The following is a 6800-nucleotide window of genomic DNA, read 5'->3' on the forward strand; positions in this document are numbered from 1 at the left end:
CACGCACGACGACGACGCTGCTTCTACCTAGGCGACTCCCGCCTCCACGACAGCATCTATCATGCCTGGCGGCGCACCTGTCGGATGATGCACACGAGATGCTCCATGGAATGCCACTAAGGAGATGAGAGAGAGAGGGAAAATGAAGATCTGACAGGTTATCCCTTCATCCAGCTTAACGGAGCAATCAAACGGTGTGACATTTCCCACATCAGTACTGACGATGCGGCCCACCGGTCAGATTTCATGTCAAAACATGATCAATCGTCATTTTAGTGTTTTAAGCAAACAACTACTCAAAATCGGTGTTTTTCACAAACTTTTATCAAAAAGGTGGTTTTTGGTACCGCCAGACGCAGTTATGGAGGTTTTTGGCAATTTACTCTGTCTATATGCCAGAGGCATCTTCAGAAAACGTTAAGACCACACTGTTCGAACGCAGTTTGGCATCCAACGCCGTCCCACATCGGCCTCATACCAGTCCCTTGTCTGTTTTCCCACTAACCGAAAGCAAACTAGATGCTTCGTGGGAGTGTGGATCGCCGCCAAGTAGTACTCTGACACCTCCGACCCATCCAAAACCGTACTCGGACCCATGTCTTCACCCCTTCCTTCTTTCTCTGCATCCGGTTCCTCCCTAATCGTCGCCGCAACTCTACCACCCTGGCTGCCCGCCAAGCCCTTCCCTGTATCTCCGTCGCTCCACCCGGCCGCCATGCGGCTTCGCCCGTGCCGCCGGTCCACACCTGTCGTCAACCCATTGTGTATGTACCATCCGCCCTTACCGGGGTTCACCACGTGTCCACACCCAACAAGTGTTTGGTGAAATTCGAGCGCTATTTTTTTGTCCCTTCTTTGAAATAATGGATTCGTGCATGTGTACGATCACTACATTGAGGTGTTCGACGACTTGTCCAACGAGAATGATTGTGTAGATGAAATGAAACAACAATGATTCAAGCGGTCCGACGAGGAGGATTATGCAGATGAAACGACAATGGCCGAAGGGTCTATCTATTTACTTTTACATTGTGTCATCATCTTCCTAGAGCACCAACTTAGGGACAATAGTTATCATTCTTAGTTTAACATGGATTCTGTCTAAGCAACATTAGGTGATGCATCAATATATGATCTTTTATGCTAAATCATAATATATAGTCACTACTTGAACTTTTTTCTGTCTTGCATTTATGGATTGCTTCACAAAAGTACAGCGGGATGATATATTTTTATATTGCATCATGCCCACTTTGATCATGTTGGTATTTGAGACGATTTATTATAATTTGCTAGTTGATTAAAATCTTATCATAAGAGAACATAGTTGTTAAGCTTTTGTTATTCATGCGGTTACTCTCATAAGATAGATGTAAAGTAATCATTGACTAAATTTCTGTGCATACACCTACAAAAGTGTTTGTAAAAGTTTTCTTCGTCGCATCAGTTTGTCAACCGAATTGCTGGAGGACAAGAAGCAAGTTTGAGGGAGCTGATGCGTCTCATACATATCGACTACCCCGAGCACTTATGCTATGTTTTGTCCTCTAACTTGCATAATTTGAATAAAACTGGAGCCAGAGGTGCTTGTGGGGCCCACGGGCCCACCCTTGTTGCACGGGGCCCATGGGGTACTGCTGTAGCGCCTCCCGACGCCTATATTATTCTCCTGTTGCGAAAGAATTTTTTTCAGAATTTTCTACGACACAGAGCTGCTGCCACCACAGCTCACCTTCTCGAAGGGCTATCCGGAGGTTGATCTGGCCTACTGAGAGGGGAATTCTTCGCATTGCCATCACCAACTTATCCATCATCACCATCATGATCTCCGTACTAATGTTTGAGTAATTCCTTTGTAGGCACTTGGGGTGGATGGGAATTGCATGATCCCTGATGTAATAGATGCCTGATTTGAATCGGGTTTGATGTGCCTAGTACTCTGTATGTTCTAAGGTTGATATTGTTATGATTTTTTCATACTTAATGCCTGACACTAAGGTATGAGTGTTATGATTTCAGATCTGAATTTTTTCATAATTATATATGTCCGTTTTGATGATATCTGTAAGTTGTATGCACTTATTATATATAGTTCTGAACAGGATGCCTTAAAGTGACAATAATCAGGATATCAGACATGATTGCTAGGATTTGAGAATTACATGTATTCATAGATTGCTAATGCTTCGCTCCGATATATTTTTAGAGGAGTATTTCAATTACCCTTAATTTTCATTAGGATCCCGTTGAAACAGGATGATAGGACAAAAGATGTTGTGCAAGTTCTTACTGCAAGCACATACAAGTACCTACGAAACACATGCCTACATGTAATTAATATATTGTAACTAGTTTGTTGCCATCTTGTGTTACAACTATTACATAATTTTTCTATCCGTGCAACATCAATTATTCACTTCCATGCCTACGGTTTTCATACTTGTTGCTCTCTGTAAGTTACTTCCGTTCTTGGTAAATGTCGGGAATTGCTGCTACTCTCAACATACTTTGCGATGGTGGTCCAAGGACCTTAATATAAATATGATTATATATGCGATGCTTTGTATTTCCGGTGAATTCTTATAATAGATCTGAGTTCTTTTCAAAACAAAAGTTGATAACGCAGAATGGTACGAACCGTACTGTAGATACTCAAGATTATGTAAGGGCATCTTCAATACAGACCCTCCAAACGTCTAGACGTAGCTGTTCGAAAGTAGCTGGCCATATAACCAGTGCCCATCGATCTGTGAATTTGTTCAGTTGTCCATAATATCACAAACCAGGGTGCTATGCAGGCGTCTAAATTGTTGCCATTTACGTATCCGACACCCCGAACCTATCCAGAACCTCATCCGTGCCCACGCCCTCTCTTGTTGAAGTGGTTGCCGCATATTCATGTCAGCCAGGGAGGAAGAGCAGCCGACGCCGCTAGTGCCGACGTTGTGGCAGACACAGAAGGACCAACGCCACAATCTCCGGCTTTCTTTTTTTTGCCGGGAAAGAGATATCGTATTACTCACGGTGGTGCAAAATCGTTCGTACACAGAGTTACAACTTCATCAGTACTAGCACCCAGCCATACACAAGCTCTGGGTGTAACATGGCCATATCTCGCCAGCTCATGGCTGGGCCTATTCTATGCACGCTTGATAGAAGTAATAGCAATCTCCCTGTTCTGAGAAATCAAGGATTTAATCTCGCCAATCAAAGGCATATACCTCGACAGGGCCGGCCCTTGGCCTAGGCAAAGAGTGCGACCGCGCCTAGGGCCCGGCCAGGAAGGGGCCCCATATCTTGTGTACGTGTGTATACTTCTGTGTATATACTATAGTTATTATCCAGCCATGGATTCTTTTTATGAAAATGCATTGAAGCTTCGTTCTTTCCAGGAAGCACCACAATCTCTCTTCTTCAGTAAGCGTCTCCTCCCTTCTCATTGATTGCCACAAGTTCTGAAGAAGCCAGGGCCCCAGTGATGGAAATTTAATGATTCTTTTGATTCTATCACCACCTTAATCTTCTTCTTCATTCGGTTCGCACTAGGGCCCCCGAACTGCTAGGGCCGGCCCCTGTACCTCGAACGGTCACAAGCGGGGTCTTGGGTCATTTTGACCGCCTCGGCGCAATCGAGCTCAACAATGAAAGGTTTGGCCGTCCATTGAAGAGCCAACTGGATCCCTTCTCTGCACGCTTCAAGCTCCGCTTGGAGAGCATTATCACATATACGCAGCTCACGACATGCCGAGAAGATGATGGCACCAACCTCGTCGCAAAGTATCGATCTGCAAGATTTATCATGGTGATGCATAGCAACGAGAGGGGAAGAGTGTTGTCCATGTACCCTCGTAGATCATAAGCGGAAGCGTTATGACAACGCGGTTGATGTAGTCGTATGTCTTTACGATCCGACCGATCCTAGTACCAAAAGTATGGCACCTCCGCGATGTGCACACGTTCAGCTCGGTGACGTCTCACAAACTCTCGATCTAGCTGAGTGTCAAAGGAGAGCTTCGTCAGCACGATGGCGTGATGACGGTGATGATGAAGCTACTGGCGTAGGGCTTCGCCTAAGCACTACGACGATATGACCGAGGTGGATTATGGTGGAGGGGGACACCACATGATGAGCCACGGACTAGCAAGTTGCTAATTCACGCGTGTAGATGGCCCGATCTTTCACGGCGATACTTGATCAATTGTTCGTTCCCTTGTTCCTTCTCGTAACCTTCAAGATAATTTTCACCTGTGTATGAATATACACAAACGAAAATAATGACCCCCTTGGATCAGCACGTAGGCGTCAATGTGATGATCAACCCTCCGTCGCTAGTAAATTTCCACGATGGAAAAATCACAGATAATACACAAGATATGACCGCCCGTAATTTGGACGTTTTTCTGTATATCTCATACTCGAAAATAAAACTCAAAACTAATCTGCCTACAACGGCCGTAGCCTGACGATTTAAATAGCCAACTCCCGCGACCCTTCCGCAAGAAAAATATCTAACGCTAGATGTTGCCGAACAAGTCGTATGTAACTTGACTACGAAAGAAAATAAAGATCCTAACAAACTAATTAAGCGGGAGCTACTATCTAGGAAACCTTCTAATAAAATATTCTAATTATCAATCATGCACGCATGCATGCCTCTTTTCAGATTGCATGTGATCATGCACTCCTTGTTTGATGGCAATTAAAATTGCACCGATCTTGATCCATCCGGATGGAGTTCTAAACGTGGGTTTTACCTCTTCTGGTTCTGGTTCCTGATCGGCATCCGACCTGGGCCTTTGATTGTATACACACACTTTATGCCTTTCAAATACAGGAGCAATTCTAGGTCCAAAAAGTTGGCGTAAAACACCATCTTTTCCTCGATGAAACTCAGCCGCATGCACAATATTATTTTTCACGACTTTTCCATGACTTGATTTCTTAACGGGCTCAGCATCTTTAACGTCAAAAATCGATGGTGCCATGTGTGTATCACCGCACACGGCTAAAAGCAATCAACTTGTGTGTTCTAGGGTGCCTCCTACCCCTGTATATAAAGGAGCAAGGGGGGGATGCCAGCCGGCCCTTCTGGCATGCCTAGAGAGGAGGAGTCCTCCTCCTAGTAGGAGTAGGACTCCCCTTTCCTAGTCCTACTAGGAGGGGGAAAGGAAGGAGGAGAAGGGAGAAGGAAAGGGGGGCGCCGCCCCCCTCCTTCCCTAGTCCAATTCGGATTAGAGGGGGAGGAGGCGCGCGGCCTGGCCTGGCCGGCCCTCTCTCTCTCCACTAAGGCCCATGTGGCCCATTAGTTCCCCCCCGGGGGAGGGGGGTTCTGGTAACCCTCCGGCACTCCGATTTTCTTCGAAATCATCCGGAACATTTCCGGTGTCCGAATATAGCCGTCCAATATCTCAATATTTATGTCTCGACCATTTCGAGACTCCTAGTCATGTCCGTGATCATATCTAGGACTCCGAACTACCTTTGGTACATCAAAACACATAAACTCATAATACCGATCGTCACCGAACGTTAAGCGTGCGGACCCTACGAGTTCGAGAACTATGTAGACATGACGGAGACTTATCTCTGGTCAATAACCAATAGAGGAACCTGGATGCTCATATTGGCTCCTACATATTCTACAAAGATTTTTATCGGTCAAACCGCATAACACCATACGTTGTTCCCTTTGTCATCGATATGTTACTTGCCCAAGATTCGATCGTCGGTATCATCATACCTAGTTCAATCTCGTTACCGGCAAGTCTTTTTAATCATTCCGTAATGCATTATCCCGCAACTAACTCATTAGTCACATTGCTTGCAAGGCTCATAGTGATGTACATTACCGAGAGGGCCCAGAGATACCTCTCCGATAGACTGAGTGAAAAATCCTAATATCGATTTATGCCAACTCAACAAACACCATCGGAGACACCTGTAGAGCATCTTTATAATCACCCAGTTATACGTTTGATAGCACACAAGGTATTCCTCTGGTATTCGGGAGTTGCATAATCTCATAGTCAGAGGAACATGTATAAGTCATGAAGAAAGCAGTAGCAATAAAACTGAACGATCATTATGCTAAGGTAACGGATGGGTCTTGTCCATCACATCATTCTCTAATGATGTGATCCTGTTCATAAAATGACAACACATGTCCATGGCTAGGAAACTTAACCATCTTTGATTAACGAGCTAGTCAAGTAGAGGCATACTAGGGACACTCTGTTTGTCTATGTATTCACACATGTACTAAGTTTCCGGTTAATACAATTCTAGAATGAATAATAAACATTTATCATGATATAAGGAAATCTAAATAACAACTTTATTATTGCCTCTAGGGCATATTTTCTTCAGTCTCCCACTTGCACTAGAGTCAATAATCCAGTTCACATCGTCATGCGATTTAACACCAATAGTTCACATCTTTATGTGATTAGTTCACATCTCCATGTGACTAACACCCAAAGGGTTTACTAGAGTCAATAATCTAGTTCACATCGCTATGTGATTAACACCCATAGAGTGATCATGTTTTGCTTGTGAGAGAAATTTAGTCAATGGGTCTGCCACATTCAGAGCCGTACGTATTTTACAAATTTTCTATGTCTACAATGCTTTGCACGGAGCTACTCTAGCTAATTGCTCCCACTTTCAATATGTATCTAGATTGAGACTTAGAGTCATCCAGATTGGTGTCAAAGCTTGCATAGACGTAATTCTTTACGACGAACTCTTTGTCATCTCCATAACCGAGAAACATTTCCTTATTCCACTAAGGATATTTTTG

This window comes from Triticum aestivum, chromosome 6A, assembly GCF_018294505.1.
Source record: "Triticum aestivum cultivar Chinese Spring chromosome 6A, IWGSC CS RefSeq v2.1, whole genome shotgun sequence".
NCBI classification, from domain to species: Eukaryota; Viridiplantae; Streptophyta; class Magnoliopsida; order Poales; family Poaceae; genus Triticum; species Triticum aestivum.